The 27,434-nt window shown below is 41.3% G+C and overlaps 1 long non-coding RNA gene across 1 annotated transcript in view; it reads left to right on the forward strand.

Moving 5' to 3' along the window:
* LOC144690163 (uncharacterized) overlaps positions 1-27,434 on the forward strand; it is a 1,928,633-nt gene that overhangs the window by 1,777,285 nt on the left and 123,914 nt on the right. Inside the window, exon 6 of the long non-coding RNA XR_013578781.1 lies at positions 15,045-15,097. This is a non-coding gene — a long non-coding RNA (uncharacterized LOC144690163). The remainder of the gene's footprint in view (positions 1-15,044; positions 15,098-27,434) is intronic.

Raw genomic sequence — 27,434 nt, forward strand, 5'->3', positions numbered from 1 at the left:
GTTTTTAACATTTTTTAATGCGGAGCTGATCTCCCTGAGGCAGCACCTCGCCTCAGGGAGGTGAGTGTGCTCTTTCATGGGCATGCGCAAAAAAGCGCACTCTCGGCTCAGGGAACTCCCCCTCCCCTCCCCCCCACCCGCCTGCACAGTGAGCGCATAGCGCTTCCTTGCGGACATCACATGTAAAATGGCAGCACCCCCCCCGATTGGGGGTGCCGACCGGAGGCGCGCCCGCTCCTGAACTTCCCCCCCCAAAGGGGCGAAAATTCTGCCCCATGTGTACATGTTCTTACAGTCTAGTGTTTACACTGTCTTAAAGTACAGCTGACTGCAGAGGCATGGGTCTTCTTTTTAACAGTCGTGTCCATGGCATTAAGAAGCCAGATTCCTAAGAGCACATTACACTGGAGAGCCAAATAAATGTCCTACTGTCAGGATAAGGAAGACAGATTTAGGTGTACAAATGTGCGAGCATTCAGTCCCAAGACTATTGGTGCAAATTCGGCTCTGTGTAAAAACAGATGCCAGGAGAGCAATAATGAGAGCTCAATTATCCAAAAGATGGTGCAGTGACAGCAAAACTAGCACAACACATTATATCATTTGCATTAAGGTGTTTGGCAAAGCTAAATATGGATTCAGCTTGACAATACTAGTTGCTTTTCTGACGCCACTAACCTTAGGAAATTCTACAGTGTACCTGTTAGACTGCAGCTTGCTGGCCGACAGCGGCATGTCAGAAATTAGTGCCACTAATACGAGTCTTGTGCGGCGTACAAGTTTATGTCACATGTCCCAAAGTGGATTCGTGAATGAATGAACTTGCATTTATATAGCATCTTTCATAACCTCAGAACGTCGCAAAACGTTTGACAGCCAATGATTAACCATTAAGATTTATTCCAAAATCTTAGCCTGTTTAATCGTTGATAAAATCCAATTAACTCCGGTCTCCCGGTGGCACATTTGCTAAATGGGTACTTTGTGTGAAATTGAGCCATATGAACCAGGGAAGTCTGATCACTTGTCTGCTCTGTTAACTGAGTGGTCAGGATGTGAAGCAACCAATCACAACAATAACCTACATTTATATCATGCCTTTAATGTAGAAAAGCATCCCAATGCACTTCACAGAAGTGTAATTAGATAAAAATTGCCATTGAGCCAAAGGAGCATATAATTGGAAGTGATTACAAGCTTGGCCAATGACATACATTTTACTAAGGGTTAGAGGAGAGAGAATTACATTGCATTTAGAGCACAGAAACAGACGATTCTGCTCAACTGGTTAATACTGCAAACAACCTATCAAAGTTCTGCAGCCATGTCACATCCAGCTATGAATGCAAGTGAGCAATTAAACATCTAACTGGAGGAGGAGGCTCCACAAATATCCCAATCCACAATACCACACATAAATTAAAAAGAAATGCCAGTTTATATCCCAAATGAGCCTCCTCATATAGTGTAATGTTGGCGGCATGTAGTGTAATGTTGGGCACCTCTTCCTACCCTGTCTCCCACTGTAGCTCTATATTTCCCTCCCTCATGTACGCACAAGGGTCTCCTTAAATTTGTCAATTGCTATCTGCTTCAGCCACTCAGTGGAGCTTGAGGTTACCCATTCTATGTAAAGAAATTCCACCTAAATTCTTTACTTGATTTAATTTGTTCTCCATTGGAAGATTAAATTACTCTTTCTGAAATGGTACCTTATCGCCACAGGCACAGTCAGATGCATGAGTGAGAATAAAAAATATAGTTTATAAGGAGCCGTTTGAAAAATGTAGTATTTGTAACATGTTTCAGCCTTCAAATTATGCAATGAAGACTAGCTCAAGGCTGCTTATTGCATTTAAAAGTTATTCAAAGACTTCTACCACTTTATTAAAATAGTGACCAAAGAAATTGCACACTGACTTCACTAATTTTCACACACTCTAATTGCAAAGTCTTTTTTATGGACGTTTAGGGGTATTTTTCTGAATAGTTTTAGCTTTTGTAGAACAATTTCTTTATGTCAAACAAAATACAAAAACCTGTTCTTTTAAGGCTGAGAAATCATATACTGGAATCAGTGAATTGTCTCCAGCTTGCAAACATATGCTATGAAATCTTTTATGCAGTGGTCTGATATATTTATGTGATGTTGGCGGTGATACATAAAGTTAAAAAGCATAATTTTCATGAAGGGTTTTATTGAGTTGCTATTTGAGCTCCACTGTTTACTATAATGATAATACTGACAGGAAGTTTACTCTAATGCAAGTTAGATGAGTAATAATGAGGTCGCACTGTAGAAATGACCTATTCTGTTATTCATTAGTGAAGTGTAATGGCAATTACAATTCTATGTGCCCTGGTTCAGATTAAGGAGGTGCGTTTCTAATGTAAATGAATCTTTTGAATATTGATTGTTCTCTCTATCTTTTACAAGATTCTCTGGATTTTTTTGGCATATTGACCATCAGAGAAATGTTTTTGTACACTGTGTCACTGAATATTACATTGTCTCCCTTTAGGTATCTGACCAACACACACCAAAAACATCAGTACAGGAGTGACCGTTGAGCCCCTCAAAATGGGATTATGGCTGATTTGGGACCTAACTTCAAATACTGACCTTAGCCTCATATCCCTTAATACCTTTGGCTAAACAAAAATCTATCAATCTTCTGTTTTAAAATTAACAATAGGTCTACCATTAATTGTCATTTGTGGAAGAGAGTTCCAAATTTTCACCACCCTTTGTGTGAAGAAGTGTTTCCTAATTACACTCCTGAAAGGTGTGGCTCTGATTTTTTTTTTTGACCATACACCTCAGCCCGAGTCTCACCAACTGGTGGAAATAATTTCTCCCAATCTACTTAATCTGTTTCCTTTAATATATTGAAAACTTTGACCAAATCACCCCCGAAATTAGAGTATTGAGTCAATGAGCCTCTTTGGTGTTGGGATGATTTATTCCACTTAGACCCTCGGTTCTGATGTGTCAACAATATTTGCCAACTAGCTTATTCTTCACCCTTTTTTTTTGAAAAATATACTTTATTCATAAAATATCTGGAAGAACATTCCAAAGCTTATTCTTCAGCATTCTGACCTTAGACACGCATATTCCTCTTCCTGTAAGTAACTGGTGCAGTCACAATCCAATTGATTCTCAGTTCTAAAGGTGCCTTGTACTGGTAAGGGTACCTTTTTACATCTGTTATCTAAAGATTAGTATCAAAGAGGGACAAAAAGAATCTTCTTCTAACTAGGAAGAGAATCTTCTTCCAACTAAGATATTCTTACAAAGAGAAGCTTCTTCTGCTACTCCACTACTGACTACTACTCTGCAGATGTGTCATACAATTGGCTAATGCGAGAGACATAGGTCAGTAAGAAGTTTTGCTGTCATTCATTCTAACAAACGTAGAAGGGTAATGGTAACTCTGAGCCACTGAAGCATGTGTGCGTGTGTATCCATTTTACAACCCACCTTGCCGATCTATCAAGGTGTCACAGACATATGTGAGGAGACGTGACATCTTTTTGTTGCCAAAAGTGTCATTCCTGGGTTTACATCTCTTTAATATACATACCCAAACAGGACCAGACAAGACACGGCATGTTTATGTCACCCCTCAGGGCTATTCTCTCTGCCTGAGGCTTCGAAATGTCTTCTAATACAAATAATGATGTGCTTGCATGCATAAGCCTGAAAATTTTACGACTTAATTATTTTAGAAGCCTGTATTTGCCAGAGAAGCTATATTTCTCAGCTACTTCCCACCATTCAGTGCAACCGCTGATCCATCTCATGTGGCTATTTCAGCTTAAATCCATTTACCAACACAATTCAGGCAATTTACAGGACACTTTGCTTACACCCCTCACTCAACACTGAGATACACCACAGCCCCTTCCATAATATGCAATACTTAATTCCCAGATCACATGAGAAGCTATACTGATTCATTTTGTGACTAGTCTCTCACTGCAGCACCTTTCAACGTGGTATCCAAAGACCATTTTACAGAAAAATTGACTGCAGAATGGAAAGAACCACAGAGCATTTGTTAAATCTGTTGTCTTTTCTCACTCACTTAAAATTTATGAGATTGATATTTTTCCCAGTGCTGAAGTGCTGCTTAAGTGCTGAACTGATAACAAGCATTTTGCTCAACACAGATGTCTACATTATTAATTATTTAGACAGCTGTAATTGAAATAAGAAGACACTGTTGTACTTTATATCATTGATAATAAGGAACATAGGAATGGGAGTAGGCCATTCAGCCCCTTGTGCCTGTTCTGCCATTCAGGTTGATAATGGTTGATCTATACCTCAACTCCATTTAGCTGCTTTAGATACACATAACCCCTGATACCAAAATCAACAAAAGTCCAGGAGCCTCAGTCTTGAAAATGTAATTGAGCCAGCATCTATAGCCTTTCGGAGGAGGGAATTCCAGATTTCTACTGTCCTTTTTGTGAAGAAGTGTTTCCTTGGTTCACTCCTAATTGACCTCGCTTAGGTTTTGAGATTAAGCCCCCCATTGTTTTGGATTTCTATCAGAGTTTATCTGTATCTCCCTATCGAATAGCTTTATCATTTAAAGAACCTGATTATATAACCCTCAACCTTCTAAATTCAAGGGAATACAAGTGATGTTTGTGTGACCTCAGTGAATCTGTGCTGCGTGCCCTCCTAAGGCAACATACCTCTCCTGGAGAATCAAACCAACAAACACGTTAAATAACTTATCATCTCAGTTGCCCGGGTTGCATGCTCTCCTTCAGCTTTTTAGAGGATCAGTTGTGCTTACAGATGTAGATGTTCAACCCCTCCCACCTATCCATCCATATGCACCTGAAGCTACTGAACAAAATCTACTTTTATATTGCTCGTTACGTCTCAGTCTTATGCAACCTACATTTTAACAGTGTAGCCAGCTGTAAACCTGATTCTGACATTAACCCAATGTGACTGACTGATCATTGTGCATGTGTGAAATGCTGAAATGATGTCAGTATGTCTGCAGTAAAGGTAAGCTAAAATAGAGCGTCTCCAGCCAGCTTCATTTTTCAATGAGCTAACGTCATAACATTGTGTCATAACTTCAAAATGAACTCGTGCTGCATCCAGAAAGAGTGATGAAGGTCAACACCAGCTGGAAAATATATTAAAAATTGATTTATTTGGCTGCAATTAAAACATAGCTGGTCAGTTTAGGTTGAGTGTGATGTCCACCCACATATCAGGAGATGGCGGCATTAGATCAATATAAAATCAACTAAAGAAACACGTCCAGACTCCAACACTCCCAACAAACAGGCACCCATACAGCACATATACACACCAGTTCATCACAGAGACAAAGCCATACCCCACACACTGACACACACACACCCATTTACCAAACACTGGCACACACACCCATACTCCAAATATTGACATACATACCCATACTCCACAGTGACACACACAGACGCACACCCATACCCCACACACTGACACATACACCCATACCTCACACACAGGCAAACCTGTGCCTACCCCACACACTGACGCCTACCCCACACACTGACGCATACACATCCACACACCACACACTGACACACACACACACCCATGCACCACACATTGACACATACACACCCATGTACCACACACTGATACATACATATCCAAACAGCACATGCAGATGCACTAATTTGAGCATATACTATCCCAAATGCCAAATATACATACAATATAGACACATTTATTGGGACACCCAAATCTGAGTACCATCTATACACAAATACATTCGGCAAAATTTTAACCTAAAAAACAGGTGAGCTTGGATCAGGTGGGTGGTTGAAGTTTTAAAATCCAGTTTCTCGATCTAAGAGCACCTCCAACCCACTCACAGCTGACTTTAAGGTCGGCCGGAAGATGAGTGGGCAACCAGCTTGCTCTAGCAAGGTGGTTTAGCCCTTTAACTATGATAATGAAGCTACAAGGCTCATTGTCATTTCAACTTTTCAATTTGAACTTTGGTTGGCTGCTACATCCAGGCAAGGACATAGCAGATCCAGGAGTTGAGTGCCTTTATACCTAATTCCAGAAATCCTGCCAAAGGCAGGAAACCAAGCAGTGGCAGCCCGCTCAAACTCCACCATGTGCAGGGGACTCTTGGCTTTAGGCTTCCCTGTGAGTTTTGGACCCACCCACTCCGAACGGGCTAGCTCAGTAAAAATCCAGCCCCTTGATCCATGCACAGAGAGTGAGATGGACATCACATCGCATACATCACCCACACATATGCCTGTCACATTGAAATTACAGCACAGAAACAGGCCAACTGGTCTATGCCAGCATATATGCTCCACACAAGCTTCCTCCCATCCTACTTCATCTCACGCTACCATCATATCCTTCTGTTCCTTTTTCCCCTAAGTGCTTATCTAGTTTCATTTCAATGTATCCATACTCAATTACTCCTGGGGCGGAATTCTGTGGTCCCATAGTGGTGGGGGCGGGGCCGTAAAATGCAGCAAGCCATTCAAATGTCCATCGACTTCAGCGGGACCGTAAAATCCCATCGGCGTAAAATTCCGTCGCTTGTCTACTCGATCAAACCCTTTCATAATCTTTAAGACTTCTAGCAGGTTACCCCTCAGTCTTCTCTTTTCAATAGAAAAGAGTGCAACAATCAATAAGGAAAGCAAATGCTATGTTGGCTTTCATCACAAGGGGATATGACTACAGAAGTAAAGATGCCTTGCTGTAATTGTATAGAGCTTTGATGAGACCACATCTGGAGCACTGTTTACAGTTTTGATCTCCTTATCTAAGGAAGGATATATTTGCCATAGAGGGAGTGCAGCAAAGGTTCTCCAGACTAATCCCTGGGTTAGCGGGATTGCCTTATGAGGAGAGATTAAGGAGATTGGGCTTGTTCTCTCCAGAATTTTGAAGAGCGAGAGGTGATCTAATTGAAGCTTACAAAATTCTTACAGGGTTGATGTAGATAGGATGTTTCCCCTGGCTGGTGACTCTAGAACCAAGGGACATAAACTCTGAATAAGGAGTAGGCCATTTAAGACTGAGATTAGGAGGAATTTCATCATTTAGAGGGTGGTGAATATTTGGAATTCTCTACCCTAGTGGACTGTGGAAGCTCAATGATTGAGCATGTTGAGGACAGAATTCAATAGATTTCTGGATACTAATGACATCAAGAGATATGAAGATAGCGTGGTAAAGTTACGTTGAGGTAGCTGATCAGCCACGATCCAATAGAATGGCACAGCAGGCTCAACGGGCTGAATGGCCTTGTTCTGTTCCTGTGTTCCTATAAGTCTCAGTCTGTTTGGCCTTTTCTAATAATTGGATCCTCTCAGTTCTGGTATCAGAATCTATTTTGCACCTTCACCAATGCATCTATGTCCTTCCCATAATGTGCACACCAGAACTGTGCACAGTATATTAATTGTGGAAGGTTTGATACAAGTTTAAGACATCTCCCCTGCATCTCAATTCTATCCCTCTGGAAATGAACCTCTGTGCTTGGTTATTTTCTTTTAATAGCCCATTTTGTTTTGGGTTCTGCAAGTACAGGCTTATTGAGTCTGTTCTCTGCCTATTATGAACAACAGAAGAAACATGCTTTTTGATTCTATCAGCCAATGACTGGGACACTCGGCCTACATACCTGACTTGCACTGGCACTGAAATTCATACATAATGTTGCTCAATTGTGTGGTAGGCAGAATGTCTTTTTGGACTGACGGCAGGATCCTGTTCGTGGAAAATACCACTGCACAGTAGCTGTGTGAAACAGTTTCCTTACTGTTACAGAAAGGAGGGGGTTTAATTTAAACAGCCCTGATTTCCCCTCTTGCCACCCGCCCGTAAACAGAAAGGTGACTTGATTTTGATTTCCCCCTTTATAAGCTATGGCATACTTCCCAACTCTTAAGTTTTGGTGTGATCCAATTCTTATTAATGGCCCCACAGCAAACTCGAGATGGGGTAAACTCAGAGGGTTAGTTGATTCATGCACACTCAAAATGTGTCTGGGGGTAGGGGCGGGGAGGCATGTTGCTACATAGCCCCCTTGTGCATTCATATAATGAAAGAGAAAGAAAGATTTACAGGGCAAAGACCACAGAGCAAAGAATTATTGTTTCAGAAGAGTCCAGAGTCCAGAATCAAAATTCAATGGTGTATTCCTTCACAGAGGTCAACAGGCTGAACAGGTGCGGGATAATTCACTTTTCCAGTAGAGTTAACTAGTTAACTTCCACGATGAGATATGCAGGCAGAGATGAATTAGTCTTGATGGTATAGAAGTTCAGAATTCCCAGTAGAAACAGTGTCGAAGGAAGCAGGCATTCAAACCTGGACCGAGTCCATTTCCTGAGCTGCTGCTTGCTAAATGGAAGATGTCAGACTGAGCTTTGCAGCTCCGAAGGCAATATTACAGATTCCTCCAGCTAGGGGCTCATGTCACATAACTCCACTTTGGCTTTGACAAAGGGTGTATATTCCTTTGTCTGGGTTCCTGAGATTGCTGATGTTCCAACCATTAAGAATTAAAAGGAATGTTGCAGGGCTCTTTGTCCTAGCAGACTAGTAGACTCCAGTGGCCAGGCTGGCTTATGAAATGTAGTTACCTTTTGTATATTTCCCTTTGAATTTGGTCTTCTGCTCCCTCTTTTGTCTTGTTGCAATAATAGCTCTTCATTGAAGAGGGCAGTACCAGATCTTAACTCTTTCCCATTAAGTAGACAGTTTAGGGTGTGGGAAACCTTTGGCTGTCTGCTGGATGACAGGAGTGAAATGGTAAATGCCTGAAGGTCAGGCTCAATGAAGCATGGGCTCTTCTTTTCTCTCCCTTTCAAATTGTCTGTTGCCTTCTTTAGATCTCTCTACCTAGATCTCTATTCCAGTGAAAAACGTTCTGAAAAATAGTCAATTAATCTCACAAGACATTTGAATCCATCAATGAATATTGCATTTAGTCTTTCAGAAGGTTTACTACTTATCTGCTTCTACTCTGACCAACTGATGACAGTTTGATGTAAGTGATGATTTTTTTAAAGGCTGTACCTCAATTCCTCTTAAAGTTAGTTCTGTGCTCATGAGAGTTGGGCCACACCAATGCCAATGGGCATGCAAGTGAGCTGGCCCACCAATTCTTACTGGGCCAATGTTGGGTTGGATTGGTAGGAATGAATAATATTTCTTAGAGGTTTGCAATTTCAGGGCCAGGTATTGGCTAGGAATTCATTAAAAAATGGTATAACCTGTGAAGTGGGAACCAGGGGGCTTATACTTGTAGGGTTAATATTAAAATGCTTTACTCACCTTAAAATAAGCCCTTGTCATTATGAAGGTTCCTTTCCTAGGCATGATGGGATAGGGGAACTGGGGACGCTGGCTTAGTAGCTAGCAATTACAGCCCTAATAGGTGTAATAGGACCCAAGGTCATGCTTCTGGTGATTTACACGTATAAACACGTACTATTCATTGTTATACAGAATAAGGAGGTAAGGGAGAGCTGAAGGCCATACCCAAGGCCGAAGGCTGAGATAACGGGAACATCTGCTGATGGAATAGTATGGTCAGTTAATAAATTAACGACTGTCGAGAAACATTGTAGCGAAAGAAGGAAGATAAGTACTTGAGTGGGAATAATACTACAACTTCTGTACCATAGAGAGAGGTTCCTTGGATAACTGAGGCTCTCTCTCTCTCTCTCTGGCATATGCTTGAAATAAAAACTTTGCCTGCCTGAATCCCTCAGACTCAAGAGTGGTAACTTTTAGGACAACAGCTGCAAGTTACGTCAAAACTTATGTTGATCTTCCCATCAGCGAGTCAAGCCAAAATTCCTGAGAATTGCATTAGCATGCTCCGGTACATAACTGGTGCAAAACAAGTGGTGTTCATTGTAAACAACTGGGGCCTGAGAAAAGCACATAGCTTCTGTCATATTCTTTCCTTAAATGCCTCCTTACGCACAGAAGATTAAGTCTGAAGTCATCAATTTATACACTTTAAGGCAGAGCATGTTTAAGAAAATGTGTTTGTGAGACTTTTTCAGTTTTTAGTGCAAATCGTCCTGATGTATTCAAAGACTGAAAAAAATACATTGGCAGTCTCAAATTGGGGAATTTATTTTAAAAAGAATTGCTTCACAAAATTGCCATAAATCACCAGAAGCATGACCTTGGGTCCCATTACACCTAAAATTTTATGCGTAAATTTACAGCCCGTTCAGAGCTGGTGTGAGTTCCGAAAATCCTGGTGACTGCTATTAGGCATGAGGTGAAGTTATATTAATGAGCAACAGAGGATTTCGATAGAGTTTCCGTAGAATTAGTGCAAAAACAAGAAAAGTCTGACACCCAAATAACCTCTATCTTACCTGCTGAAATTGTGTTACGCTTTTACATACGCTGTTATTTATTTCTATGTTGACTTTTCAGGAAATTTCATGCCCTTCATTGATGGTGAATATGCATAGTCCTTAAATCAAAATGGTTTGCCAACATCCAGAGGGTAATGTTAGAGAGCTGAAATAGTTGAATGCTTTGCACAATAATTTTCATGTATTTTATTTTCATTTGTTAAAAATCTCCCAGCAGTTTTCACTGTACTCCACAGACTGACAATGTGATACATTAACTGCTACCAGTTTCACACTGATAGCCTGTTATTCAACATTTTACACAATATCAGGCTTAAAATGGAGAATAGATAACAAGGCTCAGATTTGACACAGTGCCCTTTCTGTATCACGCTCTGAAGCTCTTTTGCATTACAAGTACCTACAAATCCAGGTGCACTGCGCATTTAAATTAATGCTCCAGTATCATTCACTGTATTGCAATCTGAACATGAAGTTATACAGATGGAAATGAGAGATGTGAGAATGAAATTGTAACATTATAGTCTCAAAGAAAGGCTGGTAAACTGCTGAGAAGTACAAGCTCTGTGTATTTTTCTATCAGTCAAAAGGCAGACTGCACACCCTCATCATTAAGAACACAGACTTTTCTCCTTTCAAGACAGTAATGTGACATAATGACATAGCTACAAGGTTTTTGTGGCTTAAGTGATATCCTGACATATTTTGATTCAAAGAGACAGCTGAACAATTAAATATGGAAGTAATAGGGAGCAGCCAGCCCATGGCAGACCCTTGTCATTTGGTTGAATTTACCAATTTAACAGCTGAAAATTACATTCATTGAGTAAGCTCGTGGCTCTAATAGATATTTGTACAAGTGTGCACTGCTCCTTAGTGCAGGCATGGAAGCGTTCTGCTATAACTAGTGTTTGTCATGTCATCTCAATTAAATTAAGTGCCCTTGCACATCATTCACTGAATCTTGTCTTAAGGGAAGGATGATTTAATTATTGAAGAACTCGGAGTTTTAAAAGAGCTTTCTTCCCTAAGTTATTTCCCAACACATTATTGAGACTCCTTACTGATTAGTATAAATTCTATATCAGACTCTACAATTTGAGATCCAATAGCAGTTAGTTGATTGCTACTCATGATATGAATGCACAGTGCAGCAGCAACAATTGTGCCTTTCAGAGGAAGTTTAGACAGCGTCAGCCCGGTTCCAATTGGAATGGACCTGCAGCACGAAATTGCCTCTTAGTTGACACTTAATAGTCATGTCACTCAGAAAGGTGACAGGATGGCGGTGTGGGAAGTATGAAAACATGTTTGTCAGACTGCTTGTCCAACATCAAACCTTTGATGAGCTGCAATTTCCTCCATTTAAAGATTGGGAAAACCCATCTGCAGCCTCCACTCGAAACTTTGTAATCTTGCAACCTTTCTGAACCCTGTCCATGCCAACAGCCTTAAGCAGAGCTGGACTGTTTGAAACCTTGATGGCCAGATCACAAACTGAGCTTCCGACCCCAAGCTCTCTAAATCACAAAGAGCCTATCTCAGCTCATCTGCTGCTGAAACCTTAATCCACACTTTTGTCATCCTCAAATTTGACTATTTGTTTTCCAGGCTGGTCTCCCATCTTCCGTTGTCTGTAAACTTCAGATCATTGAAAACTATGCTACTCTTTGCCCACCCACAACAATCACCGTTACCCCGTCAAATTTTTAAAAATCCTTGCATTTAATTGCTTCATGGCCTTACTCCTGCCTATCTCTGCAACCTCCTTCAGGCCTACAGCTGCTTCCTGAGCCTTTATTCCCTGGCTCTGCTCTTTCACACCACCATCGAAGGTCAGTTGCTTAGGCCGCACACTTTACAACTCCCTCCTTAAACAATTCTGCCTCCCCAATCCTCCCTCCTCCTTCAAGACCCTCCTAAAAACCCTCCTTATAGCTCCTTCTTTGGCTCAGCGTCCATTTTTTAATCACGCCAACCCTGATGTGCATTGTGATATTCTTTGTTTTAAAGGCAATAGATAAGTACAAGATCTTGTTGCTGGTGTGGTAAGACTGCTCTTCTGAAGTTAGGGTAAGAAGTACTGTTGGGGAAGACAGAGGGAACTGTGCCCCATCTGATGCTGGCACTGGATGCCTTGAAACAGAAGGGTTCAATTCCTCATCTTCTTCAACTTGAGCTCCAGAATTTTTGAAAAGCTGAAGAAAATATTTTCAATTTCCTAAATTATGTACACACGTGTACACATGGATGCACATTTTGGGCAGGATTTTTACCTCGTCGGGCCGGGGGGCCTGGGAACGGTCGCAAAACTGCCCGCGATCAGGCCCCGAACACGATTTCACGCTGACTGGCCAATTAACGGCCAGCCAGCGTGTATCAAGTGCTGAAATGCTAAGTGCTGCCTGGGTGGGGGTCAGGAGGAGGGCCAGTACAGAAGTCAGCGCATGTGCGCGGGTGCGCTCACTGAAAGCTCCCTGAAGGCACAGAGCTGCCTCAGGTAGCTGAAGATTTTTAACCTTACAAATAAAGATGGTAATGTTAAGGAAAACATGTCTTCTCATGTGACCCTGCCACAGGAGCAGGGCCATGTTAAAAATAAGTTTTAAAAGTTTTTATTTTTTCTGATGTAATGGTTGAAACCTCACCCCGCCCGTAGATGAGGTTTCGCAAAAAGTGCAAAGGCTGCTTGGCCTATTCGCCCGCCCACCAACCGTAAGGTTGGACGGGCAGTGTAAAATTCAATTCCGTTGATTGATTCAGGGCCTTAATAGGCCTCTTAATTGTCGCTGGGCACGCTGCTGCCTCTCGCGCTTGCCCGCTGACCGAAATACCGCATGAGTGCGCGATGACATTGGGACACTCGCCTGACGTCATTGCGCACTATTTTACTCCTGTTCAGGTCGGGTCGGGTGCGCACCCGCCCGGCGAGGGAATAATTCTGCCCTTTGTCTAGTTTCCAACAATAAAACCAGCAATATAATACTAAGCAATATTAGCATGACCGGTGCTGGCTTGACTAGTTTGCAACCGCTTAAAGGCATCAGAGAGGAATTTTCCCAAATTTTGTTCCTTAATTGACCTTGGCTTTATAACCTTCTTTTGCTGGTTCCAGGAAGTTACGTTGTGTCTGATGAAGAGAGGGGTGGGAGTGTCTAATCGTCTTCCTTAATGCATCACAATTACATAGCATTGGCTTGACAGAGCAAACAGCCTTTTCAGTTTTCTTTGTCCCAAGTCTCATTTTTTTTCACAATCTGCAGTCTAATTGTTGTCTCCACGGTCAGTCAATTTTCTGGATTGCTGTACCTACTACACTCATTTTAAATTGATCATCTTTAAGACCATGCTTGACACTTGCATGAGTAGCATGGTTTGGTTTCTCAAGTGTCTAATTATAGGCAAAGTTAGATAAACCCGTTTTCTTCAAGGTTACAGTTGTGAGTCAGTGCAAACTGTGCTGTGCAATTCAAGATACAATATGATCCAAAACACACGCAAGCAAGAGGTATGAGACAATGTTGCAGGAAATACTACATATCATTTTAGACTCTGTTCCAGTTGAGTTTTAGCTGAAACAGAGTGAAAATCAAGTTTAACCATTCTTGTGGCAAACTTTTCATCATCTGGGGCTCAATCTTCTTTGCTAATATTTTAATGTTAGAGAGCTAATGGGCCAGTCTGCTCTTTACTAATATTACATTATATAACTAGCATTTATTTGTTTGCTGATGAGTGCAGTCCTATTGTTTACTGGATGGGTAGTATTATGGAATTTTTATGCTGACATCTGCTTACTTTGGATTACTGGGGAGTGACCAGTTCTCCGTGCTTCCAGTTCTGAAATGTATTCCCTGATCCCAATGGAATCAAGGCTCACTTTCACAGGAGTCCTTCGGAATGAGGGAGCTGAATTTAGCTTGTAGACACAGGGGGCCAGCACATGGTCACTGCTCTCCCACGACCTGTACTAAACGAACACCAGTGCAACTAAGGCCTTCCGGCCCTGATCACTCAACACCAGCAATGGCAGCGTAGCAATGCCTCAAGAAAATCTCTATTGTTTCTTGTTTAGGGACAGCTTATTTTAATGTGAATCAAATGTTTGCAAGTTAGCCTGGAGCTATACAGATACACAAGAAGAATGGAAGAGAATGCTGCACACAGGAAACGTTACACTTTTATTCAGCTTTGCATACCTTGAAGATAATTAGTTCAATGTGCTTCGGAGATTTCTCAAAAACCTTTTTTTAAGAACAATAGCATATTTAATAAAATTAAATGAATACATATTTGACCGCTACCCCTTCACCTTGTCCACATTGGAAATTAAATTAAGATTCATCTCTTTGCCAACATTGTGCATATAGTTCCTGCCATTGCATTTTTTATAACAAGCTTTTTCATGCTATGTTCCCTGACATATACTCCACCAACATTTCATGCTGAAGTTAACATAGTATCCATGAATCTGAGAGAGGAGCTCAAAACCATTTTCTGAGTTGATTTGTTTGGTGATGTTGGGATAAACTAATGTAGAAAGGCTCTTTGGAAATGATTAAACTTCAATATGTGATAGATATTAATAAAGCAAGTGATGAACACTTATTTCTGCTTCCCTGTTGTTTCAGTGTGATGCCACTTGATCAGGTTGGGAAGTTCAAGACTATGTAACTGCAGCACTGTAAGTAACAATGCCTTTTTTTCAGATCTCATAATCAAATGCATCTATCTGCCTAAGGGGGTTAGTCCCTACTGCTAAAGTAGCATTATCATCTTCATAGTTGGTTTGGATTTAAGAACATTTGGCTTGCAAGCTTGAAATTTCTGATTGCAGATAAGCTCTCTGATCTAATGGAGTGAGCAGGGAATCTATTACAATGTTCCTGATTGTTTTTTCCTTGTTGATTTATCACCCCATCTTTTCATGAATGTATTGACTGACTCTTCACTGGGCTTTGCAAATCCACAGACAACTGTCCTCTGCTACCTCATCCAGGTGACCATTATTCACATGTGAATCTTTTTAGTGAATGGTGGTAGGTCACTTGGCTAACCCCTTCTTAACTTCTGCATGCCCATACAAAAACCAACAGCAAGGATTCCTAGAGAACAACCATCAGTTAGATCCTGAATACATTTTCCCTCTCTAACCTAGGAGTAGTCAGGTGATCTCCCCAAGGCCCGATCTTCTGCTCATTTCTCCATGTCTTGCAGCCCTGCACTTCCTTTTCTGTTACTTTTAAGAGCCTTCCATTTTCACTTTCAATACGCAATGAGCATGACTAGGGAAAAGTCTGCATGAAGTGGCTTCCTGTTGTATTCCTCATATGTGCTTAAAGGAAGCACAAGTCCTCTTCCCGATGGACCCTCCAGCTGGAAGCAACTGCTGTCCCTGGAGGTTGTGTACCTCTTCTGCCATCACTGCCAACAATTTGCTGGTTCCATTCTTGACTCATAACCCTGACCATGAAAAAGGGCTGGGACTACCAACCCCTAAGATCTCAAATGACCCTGTTACCATGAACCTAGGAGTGTTGAGCCTAATTGTCATTCCCCTGCAACTGTGCTTGAAAGCCTAACATAAAGCACTGTTGGAACAAGAGCTTCTATCTTGAATCCTTGCAACTCCCCCAATTCCCCGATATGGCTTGTGCCTAAATGTCCTCTGCATCTTCACAGCCACAGTGAGTTTCAATTGTCCATTTAGTTGTGACCATGACAGGTGACCCTTATCCCATCAATCCCCATTCTTTCATTTCCTAGCAGACATCACTGGATGACAATCAGGATCAGAAACGTTTGTTGCATTTAACCTTCCTATCTAAGGAATGTTTGACCTAATTGTATAGTCCCACTGTGACACTTTCCTGACCTACATAGCTCAGTAACACACTATGCAGCCTGTGCAATCTTTCCTCTCATTTTTTTGGAGTGCACGGCGATTTATTTAAGTGCATGGCCCCTTGAATTTTCTTTGCACAGCCTGCGCAGGGACGTTTGCGCTGCTGCACAGCTTAGAAGAAACATTGTTAACATGCGACTGAAAATCAACTCCTTTTTGCTTTTTTACTTCTGTCACCAATTTTCTCCCTGTCCCTTCTGAGACATTGAAACGGGTACTGATTCAGGTCAGTCTCACTCTGATAACCCAGCAAAGTCGTCATTATTGTTAGGAATGTGGGCAAGTCACTTCAGCATTGGGGAGAGGACAACTGAGGCCTCACCCTACTGATTTTCACCACCAGCAGTTGCACCCTAGCTATCATCGGATGAACTTGGATGAGCTCCCTCAGCACAGAACAGATATCAACCTTAAAACCTTCCTGGCCTGTAGAGCACAGTGACTCACTGGATAAACTCACAAAGCTATTGGGAGATACTTATGTTGTTCTGAACCGCTGTAGAAAACATCAGGCACCACAGGATAAAAATATATTCATACTTTGGATAGAAGATTACAATTTGTCTTTCTGACAGAAAATATTTGTGTGCCTTTTACATATTTTATGTATACAAGCAGATCTCTGGTGGGAGGAGTAGAGGTTGGTTATGGTAACTAGGATGTATAGAATGATGGAAACATTTAATACTGTAAACTACAGTATAATACTATGTTGTATTTAGCCTGGTCTTCCCTTTTAAGGGCATATAGTATAATTGCTGTAAATAGAAGCATATCAAGGTCACTTTAAAGTTAGTTGTTCCAGTCTGATTGCAAATTTCTTCCAAGTCAGAAGAAGCCAGTTTTCAATTGTTATATATTTGTATTTTTTATATACTTTAGATACTTTGTCTTGTGACAGATGTGACAAATAATTATATGGAATTTACCATTTGAATCATGATTATATACAAATGATCTCAACCAAATTTAGTGTGAAGCTACCTCATTATAATTTGCTTTGTTTCTAAGAACAGAAAGAATTAGTTTCTTGGGGTGATTTACTTAATTTCTTCAGTAGACAGAATTTCTAATGTCTATTCAGTGTTTGGTTTACAATAGGTTTCAGGTCATAAAGAACCTTTACGTTGAACATTAAGGAATCAGGAAGCCAGCTCTGCTGCAAAGCCTAATGCTGTCCTAGGCTTGCTTTTTCCTTTTGCACTCTGCTGCTGTTGGGGAAAATGAGAAAAAGATGCTTGCTTTCTACGCTTTCAATGGCTGCTCTTAATACATGGGAAAAGTTAATTCCTACACATCATCAGAACTGTGGAAACTGCCTCCTTTACATTGTGGTAATATGGTAGAGGCGCTACACTTCTGCCACCAATAACACATTACCTCTTCCACAGATATACTTTCAAGCCTCTTTGCGTAACAACGAAGTACCACACAACTCTTTATTAGTTGTTTTACAAGAAACTTAGTGGAAGACTTAGAACAGCGCCCTTTTTCTGTCTGGGGTGCATGTACATACTCCAGCTTTGACAGATGGGATGAAAATTTCCTCTCTCTGCTGCCTGTTAAACGTCCAAGTTTGGGTAAACTCAGTTCAGTTCCCAAAGGACTTGCTTTCATAGCGCAAAACAAGCTATAACTCAGAGCTAATTGGCACTAATGGGGCAATTTCATTCACAGACTCCATACGGGCAGTGTCTGCAAAATGGAAACATCAGGCTCATGCAGTGGGGATTGTTAGACTATTTATAGCAGCTTGTGGTCACACAGTTAAATGCATTATTTGATAATGGATACAAATGGCTAAAGAGCTTCACGGCTTTCATTGACAGACTTTTCCTCATTAGCAGAAACTGCTGGAAACACTTTGATGAAAGGCCCGTACCTGTAACATTAAAACGTGCTCATCTAAATGTGGAATATGTCAACAATCTCGCTGGTTTTGGGCAGAAGGCTCTCCAGACTGCCATGTAAGAAGGCTCTGGAATTAAAACTTTCATGCCGACAAGTTCCCCCCCATCAATCCCCCCAACACCCCTCACTCGCCTCACACCTGATATTAAAATGTGCATTCATCTCAAGGTGCTTAACATAAGGATTTACTTTCGAAGTACAGTGACAGTTTTTATGTACTGTTACCTAAATCTGCACAAAGAATATCCCTGGAGATGAATTACTATAACACTTGATTATATGACAAAAGGAAGGATTGTTGGTTGGGAGAATGACTGTTCTTTGAATAATTCAATTGGATCTTCAACTTTCACAAAAACAGGCAGCTTGCTCTTTGCTTTAATATTTCCTCTGAAGACCAGCTAGTGTAGAATTGCTTTGCGCATTGGAGTGCCACCTAGATTTTGAACTCAAAGCCTGTTTTCTGGTTCAAACCCACAATCTTCTGACATGAGTGGTGGGTAGGTGTCTGGCGGGAGGGTAGAGTGTTAGCAACTGAGACAACCTGACACACTTTAATCTGTCTCTTGGGGCAGAAATTTCCCCCCATTGGGGGCGTTGTGCGGGGGCGGGCGCGAACCCAATCGGCGCCCTCGATCAGGGCCACACCGCCATTTTACGTGGGTGGGCCAATTAAGGCCATCCCAGCATGTTGCGCACCCAAAAGCACTGAGCGCTCCCTGTGTGGGCGGAGGGGGGTGGGGGTGGATTCCAGGAGTCCGGGCTTGCACTCTTTCACCTCAGGGAGATTAGTTTAAGGTTTAAAAATTTAAATAAAGAAAAGGAAATATTTGAAGACATGTCCCCTTATATGACAGTGTCACATGAGCTGGGACATGTTCATGAATTTTGATAAAATGTTTTATTTAATTAATGAAACCTTCATGGAACCTCATCCCACCCGTGGATGAGGTTCCATGAAAATGCGAAGGCTGCCTGGGCTCTTAAGATTGGATGGGCAGCCCTGTTAATTGTTTTAATGACTATTTAAATGGCCTTAATAGGCTCTTGACAGTTCGGCGGGCGCACAGCCGAGTCGGCGAGTGGGCCCCGTCCCCGCTCATCAACCCGAAAATTCTTCCCTTCGTGCCATTTGAGTTAATCTGCAAGCACTTGATCCTGCCATTGGAGGCAGTCCTGGGAAAATATTCAATTCGCCAATACAGTCAACCTTCATCCTGAGTAGTGTAAAAGATATTTCATCAGCCCTTAATCAACTTTATAGTTCAAAACATTGCTACAGAATGCTTTATAGAATTTAAGAACCAGTGTTGTGAATTATATAGAGGAAACATCAGAAGACCCTCCATAACTTAGTTGTTGTTCATTGTTCAAAGCATTTGACTGCAATTAAAATCTTTTGTGTGTGGAATTATAAAGCCCATCTTTAAGCTTCGATCTAAGCACTCCAACTGAAGTGTGTAGGTGTGCTTCTATATTAGGTAATTTATAAACAGTGACAAATTATAGTTAATTTATTTCAAATAATCTACTGTTTAATGCAATTTTTTAATCATGATAATCAGAGTTTAGAGTACAAAAATTAGACCACCTCTTATAGATACTATGGCAAATAAGTCCTGGGTGATTACTTTGATATGGTACAGCAATAGGGGTCCTCCCATTCAGCAAGTTACCCTAAAATATGCACTGAACATAAGGCTATGTTCTTCACAAATTGATGTACTGATGATTATAGTTAATAAATATTTTACTGAGTGGATCAGGCAAATATATGCCATTCCTTAGAAGTGGCAGGGTGATAAGGATGTGACACCAAAACAGGAGGAAATAACAGTGGGCAGGATTTTATGATACACTGGGATTCTTGAGCATCCAGCAAAATCATTGACGCCGATCCCACTCCTGCTCTGGTAGCCTGACCCCAGCCATTCAATCCTCAGAGGAACGTTAAGAGGCACAGGGCAAGACTTCTGTCCCATCTGGGGAGGAGGACCAGCCTCTTAAAGCTGCTGGCCAATCAAATGGCTGGCAGCTCTGTGTTCCTAGCAGTGCCACCCGAGAGTGGTGGCTAGCACCGGGCCAGTGTCCAGTTCCCAACAAAGATGATCGCTGGAACTGGATCAGACATGGGATGTTGCGCCCCAAAATTGGTCCTTGCTGCCCCTGTTTTACACGTACAAAACAGGGAAAACTAAGGCCATTCATCATTTCCATTCCCCCACCCCCCCAGCCCACAGCCCCTATCTTTTTGGCAGCAATTTTGCTGATTGACTACTTAAAACATTGTTGACAATAATACATTTGATGGACTTACATGGACGATATATTTGTACAAGAAAGCAATTTTATTAGATAATTTTCCTAGCTTAAAATAAGTGGAATGCATCTGGATCAGACAAAACTCCTTTGTTAAGGTGTTGTTAACAAACATCAGTCATTGGATTGAGCATTTGAGAATTTTATAGTTAGTTAACTGGAGGTCTTGTGGTGCAGTGGTAGCATCCCTCCCTCTGGGCTAGAAGCTCTGGGTTCAAGTCCCGCTCCAGAACTTGACAGCCATGTAAGATGCATTCATAATGGCCAAACAGGTTGATTATCAGCCTGTGAATCCTTCCAATATGCATGATGGCAGGTAGTAAGAGTGAGAGAGTTTCCTGGTTAGCCATACTGCAGAAGGCAATGGCAAACCACTGCAGTACTTTGCCAAGCATAATTATGGACCAATCCAATGGAACTTAACAAAAAATTGTAACATTTTTCTTCTGGTAATAACCCTGGCATATTTTCTTATGTACTGGAAATCAGAGGTAGTAATTGGATTAAGGGTCTAAAGCCAACAGTGGTTTTGATATGTTAATGAACCAAGAGGAAATCCAATCAGAGTTTTACATAAAGCAATAACAGGAATAGTTTTAAATTGAGTTGCTTTAGTTCAAAGGGGATATATGCAGGTTGTAAAAAGGTGTAAGGAAATAAGGTAAAGATAGGGTAAGTTTGTTTTTATAAGTCTAAGAGCTAAGTAAAGAATTATTTAATCAGTTCTGGGAAGAAAGCATTTCTAAAGAGACTGGTTGAAACAATAGAAAGGTAAAAGGGAAGGAATGCATTTAAGGAAATACTGAAGCCTGTGTGAGGAGGTAGCTGGTCAGATCTCCCAGAATGCAACAGAGTAGCTGGTCAGATCACCCAGAAGATAGCAGGATAGCTGGGCAGAACTCCAAGAAGACAGTGTGAACAAGGCCAGACCTGAATACCCAGTTGCTGTCAGCGTCAGAGGACACCTCAAGGGAAAAAGGAACTGTATGGTAAAAATTATTGGAATTCTATAGACTTTAAAATCTATAAGGATAGGTGCTGAACAGAAAAGGGAAAGGTTAGCTCTGAGGGTAGTTAAGATATGTGGAACTGCTTTAAAGTATTGCCTACTGTGTGAAGCCATTCTTGTGTTTAAATGTAATTGTGTATGTTTTTCCTTTATTCTTTTGCTAAATGTTTACTTTACTATAAAATCATCACAAGTAGTCAAGGAAATCATTTCTTGATTTCAGAACCAATCCTCATACTATAAAAATTGCAAACAAAAAACATTTTGGCAACTGTTTCAAGCTTCCCTCTGGGATTTGAGCAACTCGACATTCACCATCTGCCATGCCATAACATGGTCCATGGTCACCAACATTGCATGGCATGGTACCCGGAGGAGGGGGATAGTCAGTTAATTGTTTAGTATAGTAATAATAATAGATGTAAATATATAGCATCTTGTCATGTGAACACTTGTCAAAATGCTTAATACAATGAATTTCTGTAACATAGGCAGCATCATGCTCTGATGTGTGCACAACAAGACCCGGCATGTTGTTTTAATTGTTGCAATGTAAGGCACTGAGCTGTTGAAAATATTTTCATAAAGCCATAAATTGAACAGGACTACATAAGTTACAATAAATTAGGGAGATCAAGAGAGAGTAAGGCAGAAGACAGAAAGTCCATATGAATTGAAACCGTGAGGTTTTTTTGTAGCCTATAAGAAAAGAGAGGATATTCAAAAATGAGTGTGGCCTATTAGTGACAAGTGGAAGCTTCTTGCACTTGAGAATTTAGAAGATTTTTTTTCTCCTCAAATGGTTATTAGAAGATGGGATTATAAATATTGACTGAGGCAGACTATAATATTACTTGTATTGAAATTTGATAAGTTTTTGATGAAAGTATACAAGGTTACAAGGAAAGGATGGGGATTAGAGAGTTTCAATTAAAAATTTAGCACTAGCACCAAATGGTCTCCTTCTACAGTGTAATTTCTATGATCCTCGGATGTGAAAGAAAATGTGCAAAGCAGCAAATTTTGACAATCTTCCTGTACATTAACCAAATACAATTAAATCCATCAAAAGTGTTTGTGTCACCTTACTTTGACTCTGGGGCATTATTGAGGTTCCAGTATGTGACACGTGAAATGGAGGTTTGGGGAGTAGATTTGATTCTCCAGTCCAGCAGTTCCAGTCATGTCACCAAGAAGAGAAAGAGCATTGTTCAGCAATCTGCAGCCACCACTGCAGTGCTGTCTACACCTTTTGTTTCAAAGCAGAGTGAGCAGTGACTGAGGTGAAATTCTTCTCAGCTGGAGACCAGAAAGGGAAGGAAAAGGAGAAGGAGTTCGGGGGGGGAAGAGAAATGGAAATGAGCACAGCATGAGAAAACAGGGTTTGGAAACTAATATTAATGATGAACAACTGAACTCATTTCTGCAACCAGATTGATTTGAATTGCTTCCACTTGGATAAATTTCCCTGTGCCGCTTTCTCTGCTTATTCAGAAGGTGATGATTTTGGTGACTGGCTAAATGCAGCATCAATGAAGTCAAAACAGCTGAAAAAACCCAAAGCTGCTCCACTGAGAACAGAATCTGATATTTTAGATTCAATGAAGTGAAAATGTTATTTTTGAATCCAAATCGGCATTGCTCATACTCTAACTCCCAAAGATAAAAGGCACGAGCAGGCATTATTTCTTCAGGGACCCTAACCCAACAGTGGCTTGACTTGTAAAAACGGTCTACAATATAAGAATCTTCAGGTATAGGTAAAGACTATTAGGCCCATCAAGTCTGTCTTTCGTTGATAGATCAACCTCATCTGCACAACTGCAACAACTTGCATTTATATATATAGCGCTTTCAATGTAGTGAAACGTTCCAAGTAGGGTTGCCAACTGTGATTAAATATATTCCTAGAGATTTTGTCACTTCACCTGCCCCCACATTCCAGCCATTAGTTGGCCAACATATCCACTCTTGTGACGCACTGCCTTCATACACCAGTTAGAAAGCAAAAAGATTCATTATCCAATTGGACGATGCTCGGCTGTAAGCCAAACAGCCTTTTTCTCCCCCATTTTCAATATTCCTATATCTGGTGAAGAGGAATGTTCAAAGTAATTTTTTTTTAAATCCTTTGAAATATCCTGATGATTTTTTCTCCAGGGTTGCACACAGCAGCTTCCCAGAGATTGATCTTCAATTCCTGGAGACTCCCGGTCAGTCATGGAGGCGTGGCAACCCTTGTTCCCAGGTGCTGCACTAGAGAGTTACCGCACAAACATTGACCACTGAATTACAAGAAGAATATGAGGACAGGTGAAATAGATTTTAAGTAGCGTCAATGGGAGGAACAGTGCAATGTAGAGAGGAAGAGAAATTTAGGGAGGGAAGTTCAGATCTTAGGGCCATGGCAGCTGAAGGTTTGGCTGTCAATGGGAAAAGAAATCTTTTCAGACTGAGTGGACACAATGGGCTAAATGGTCTCCTTCCCTGCCATATTATTTTCTATGGGCAGCAATATTAGGTTTTTCCCACCCTGCCACCTGATGAGTTGGCAGGTATATATCCCCGCTGATACTAGCTGGCCATCAGCCATTAAACATTTGGTAGGGCATTAATTGGCTGAGGGCGAGCCTTCTGAACCCATCTGGGGGAAAATCCCAGTTTAGAGAGCTACCTGCCAATCAGATGGCTGGCAGTGTTGTTGCCCCAACAGTTCCAGGCTCGAGTGATGGCCACTGCTGGGACTACAGGCAGTCCCCAAAGAAGAGGAGCTAATGGAAGCCAGGCTGAAAGTAAGCCTGGGGTACTGGTTGGGCACAGCTGGCAGGCCCCAGTCGGGGGAGTGAAGAGGTTAGGGCACTGGGTATGAAAAGAGGGGACAGAGATTTAAAGTGGGCTACCTCTTTTGGTTAGGGGGAGTACCTCCGATGGACACAGCAGACCCCCGAAGGAGGCACTTCCCCTCTTGCCCAACACCAACCCATATATCTTAGGCTGCCAGGCTACCCGCTTCCCGTGCGCCTCTCCCTGCCACAGGTAAAATAGTGGCGGGGCGGGATGAGGCCCTTAAGTGGCCATTAGTTGATTAAGAAAGGGAAAAGAGAATATGAATGCAAACTAAGCTGACTGTAAAAGCTTCTTTAGGTATGTGAAAAGGAAAAGATTAGCAAGGACAAATGTGGGTCCATCACAGATGGAGAGAGGAGAACTTATAGTGGAGAACAGGGAAATGGCGTAGAAACTAAGAAGTTACTTTGTGTCTGTCTTCAGGGAAGATGATACAGAAAATCTCCCAGAAAATACTTGGCAACCAAGGGACTTGTGAAACTGAGGAACTAAAAGAAATTAGTATTAGTAAAGAGGTAGTACTTGAAAAGTTAACTGGCTTGAAGATTCATGAATCCCCTGGACCAGATGAGCTTCATCCCAGAGTGTTGAAGGAGGTGGCTAGAGAGATAGTGGATGCATTGTTGGTTATCTTTTAAAATTCTATAGATTCTGGAAAAGTTCCTGCGGACTGGAAAATAGCAAATGCAATCTCATTATTTAAGAAGGGAGGAAGAGGGAAAACGGAGAACAACAGACCTGTTATTTTGACATCAGTACTAGGGAAAATGTTAGAATCTATTATAAAGCATGAGATAACTGGACATTTAGAAAAGAATAGTAAAATTGGGCATGGACTTATGAAAGGGAAATCATGTTTGACAAACTTGCTGGAGTTTTTTGAGGATATTACTTGTACTACTGATAAAGGAAAACCAGTGGATGTGCTGTATTTGGATTTTCCGAATGTTTTTGAAAAGGTCCCACACAGGAATAGTAAATAAAATTAGAGCAAATGTGATTGGGGGAAATATACTAGTATGGATTGATAATGGGTTAACAGACATAAAGCAGATAATAGGAATAAATGGATCATTCTCAAGATAGCATGTTGTTACTAGTGGGGTACCGCAAGGGTCAATACTGGGTCCACAGCTGTTCACAATCTATATAAATTATTTAGATGTGGGGATCACTTGTAATATTTCCAAATTTGCTGATGACACCAAACTGGGTGAGTACGTAAGTTGTCAGGAGGATGAAAGGAGGCTTCAAAAGAACTTGGACTGACTAAGTGAATGGACTAGAACACGGCAGATGGAATATAGTGTGAATAAGTGTGAAGTTATTCACTTTGGTAGAATAAACAGAAAGGCAGAATATTTCTTAAATGGTAAAATATTGGGAAGTGCTGATGTCCAAAGGGACCTGGGTGTCCTTGTTCATGAGAAGCATGCAGATGCAGCAAGAAATTAGGAAGGCAAATGGTATGTTGGCCTTTATTGCAAGGGGATTTGAGTACAGAATTAAAGATGTCTTGCTGCAGTTGTATGGAGCCTTAGTGAGACTGTACCTGGAGATTTGTGTACAGTTTTGGGGCCCCTATCTAAGGAAGGTTATACTTGCCATAGAGGGAGTGCAGAGGTTCAACAGATTAATCCCTGGGGTGGCGGGATTGTCTTATGAGGAAAAACTAGGGAGACTGGGTCTGTATTCCCTAGGCATTCAGGAGGGCATTAGCTGATTATTTGAATGGAAACAATGTGCAGGAGTATGGGAAAAAGGCAGGGCTGTAACACTAGTTCATAATAGTCATTTGGAGAGCCGGTGCAGACATGATGGGCCAAATGGCCTCCTTCTGTGCCATTAAAATTCTGTGGTTCTGAGTTTCAAACAATGAGGGGTGACCTCATTAAAACTTACAAAATTCTTACAGGGCATGACAGGGTAGATGTAGATAAGATGTTTCCCCTGGGTGCTGAGTCTAAAACCAGGGACATAATCTCAGGATAAGAGGTAGGCCATTTAAGACTGAGATGAGGAGGAATTTCAGCACTTAAGAGGGTGGTGAATCTTTGGAATACTCTACGCCAGTGGGCTGTGAAAGCTCATTGTGAGAGCATGTTGAGGACAGAATTTAATAGATTTCTGGAGACCAATGATATTGAGGGATATGGAGATAGTGCGGGAAAGTGGCATTGAGGTAGATGATCATGATCTAATTGAATGGCGGAGCAGACTCAATGAGCTGAATGGCCTATGCCTGTACCTATGTTCCTATGTTCTTATGCTGGAGAACTACTTCCCACCCCTCACACCCTTTGCTTCCATTTCTTTTTCTGTCCCTTACACATTTTTGGGTGATTCCTCCTCTGTGAAATGTCTTGGGAAGTTTTACTCCATTGAAGTTGCCACATAGATAGACCAAAAATTTCCCCTTTGGGTGCAATCAGCAATCCGGGTGCAAACTACCCATGAGTAACCCGGTTTTAAATAACCAAAAATGACTTAAAAAGCTATACTGAACCATTTACTAGTGACATTGCTCAACAGTAGCCAGTGGAAACTCCTGCTTGAAGAAAATACATTTATTGTTTAACCCCTGGTTGAAGGAGGGGTAAATCATCCAGGGCAAAGCCCTGGATCTCTATCCAACAATTCCTTCTGGAAAGTGTGCATGTGCTGATGTAGAGTGACAGCACTGTTGTTGTGAAGACTTGTTGTCGAATAGTTGGCCAAGGTGCTGAATGGTGGCCCACAACTGTGGAACCACACTTCAGCTTGAAGCACTTGCAGGGGAGCAGCAGAGAAAACTGGAAAAACGATGCCACAAAATTGACGCAAGGCTAAAATAGCTGTCGACGCATGCATGAATTTTTATTCAGTGTGCCCATTAGAAAGCATTAAGAGAAAAATATCATCAAACAGAATTAAAGATTCCAGTGTAACATTCTCGATGAGTACACTGGGATTGTACCATGTTGTGTTTGCCACTCAGCGTTGATACGCATCTCACCACGATCTAATTAAAAATAAATCATAAGCTCATCT

This window comes from Cetorhinus maximus, chromosome 2 (assembly GCF_964194155.1).
Source record: "Cetorhinus maximus chromosome 2, sCetMax3.hap1.1, whole genome shotgun sequence".
Classification (NCBI taxonomy): Eukaryota; Metazoa; Chordata; class Chondrichthyes; order Lamniformes; family Cetorhinidae; genus Cetorhinus; species Cetorhinus maximus.